Source organism: Trichoplusia ni, chromosome 5 (genome assembly GCF_003590095.1).
Source record: "Trichoplusia ni isolate ovarian cell line Hi5 chromosome 5, tn1, whole genome shotgun sequence".
Taxonomy (NCBI): Eukaryota; Metazoa; Arthropoda; class Insecta; order Lepidoptera; family Noctuidae; genus Trichoplusia; species Trichoplusia ni.
Window position 1 is genome coordinate 15536398 of NC_039482.1, and position 1798 is coordinate 15538195.

The 1798-nt window shown below is 37.0% G+C and overlaps 1 long non-coding RNA gene across 1 annotated transcript; it reads left to right on the top strand.

The window, feature by feature from the left end:
* The first annotated feature begins 281 nt into the window (after positions 1-281).
* LOC113493722 lies at positions 282-1465 on the top strand. Its single transcript, XR_003400606.1, has 3 exons — positions 282-316; positions 763-907; positions 1311-1465. It is a non-coding gene; the product is annotated as an uncharacterized LOC113493722 (long non-coding RNA).
* The last annotated feature ends 333 nt before the right edge of the window (positions 1466-1798 follow it).

Below are 1798 nucleotides of genomic sequence, written 5' to 3' on the forward strand. Positions count from 1 at the left end.
ATAAGTTTTTGGGTACTACCTCAAATTTATTTGACACTGATTTGTTTTTTTAAGCCCTTCTTGTGAGGAACCCTTAATGTTGCAAGTCCGAGTCGCACTTGCCCCGTATTTTCTATTACCATCTCCCATCATTGTCCTTCGATTCAAATGTTATACAATCTATGAATTAATTTCACACCATTGTATGACTTGTAGACAAAATAACCGTGTGTTTATTTTCTCACTAAAGCCGGCTTGGTATATATTGGGGTAATTGGTTTTGCACGGCTTTAGTCTAAACGGTGTGGTGTACTAGCAAACATGAGACTATTCCAAGGTAAGGATTAATAAGAAATACTTATTGCTTTATTTTTGCAAGATAGTTGTCAACTGTTTCTAGTTTTTCTGTTTAGACTATTGTCCTTATGACAACATTTAAAGCTTTTATAAAACGTGGTTCACCTTGACCTGAATTTTGCATAAATGGTAAAGGAATTTTGCTTCTAGGTATTTTCTTCTGTTTTAAAGTTACTTTTTTTAAATCTATTATGTTTACTAATACTGAAATCGTCGATATCAACATAAGCAGATGTTCGATCTCCTATTCAAATGCCTCCCACAATAAGGAATTAAGTCACGTTAAGCTGTGGGTGTGATGACTAACTATGCCACTTATTCTACCTACTACCTATCATCACAACATTTTAAGGTCTCTTCTACAGCTTGTATATAGGTACCTTAAAGCAGATATTCGATTGCTCTCCAATAGCCGTTTCTTTCAAGTCCTGTCAATCCTGGTGCCTCTGCTGTTGGGCATCGGATCCCACACCGCCGCTGTGTACTGCACGGACGGGAACACGTGCCCCTGTATTGACCGGTGCGATCCTGTTTGCGCCAGTAACGGGTGCACCTATATCAACAGATGCAGGTAATACCCATGCTAGTACAAAGGGCTTTTGAAGTAAGGATGTTGTTTTGATAGGAACTATCGTGAGAATGATTCATTATTAAATGATGTAAGAGTCGGTTAACAGTTCGATTCGCGACCCTGCCGCGTCAGCTCATGATTAAGGACTCCGGTTAGGTCCGAAACTAGTCGGGCTATCCCGATAAATACGCGTGCGTAGACCGTTACATCATTTAATAAGGATGTTGTTGTTGTGGAAGCGAGATGAGGCATTATATTATGCGTAGCGGCATCTCTTTCACACAAATACACTAGTCCAGCTTAAGAGCTCGCGTAAGTGCTCTGGTTATTTCCAAGGACATGATTCTTTCATGAGATTTGAAGTCTTATTTCATGACGATAAAGTCCAATTTTTGTTTGGCAGATTGGATTGTGCCGGCGAAAATTTTGTGGCTAAAGGAGAGTGTCAGTTATGACAAGCTGTCAATTTTAGCTTAGTAAATTATATTGTTAATTAAGATACCTATATACGGATCCCTATGTTGTTTTGTTCATGTTTAATGTTAAAACCTTTTTAGTTTGTTCGAATATACTGTTTACTTTTATGTTACGTGTTTTTTTTTCCAAATGTAGAGTTTTGTACCAATAATATTTACCGTAGACAGTTTTATATAAAAGCCACCATATTTAACTACCAATAAATTTGGCAACAAAACGCCAGTCGTATGCGTAAAGCTGAAAAAAAAAACAATTGTGTTTGCATTGCATTGGTACGGCAGCATTTTTGCAAAACTGTAGAATATTTTTCCTTTTTTATTTACTCCGCTTTTAGTAACATTTAACTATGAAACTGATTCTGTATGTTGCTAAAATGTTGCCACAAATTGCAAAAGTATTGGTAAAGGTGTTTTG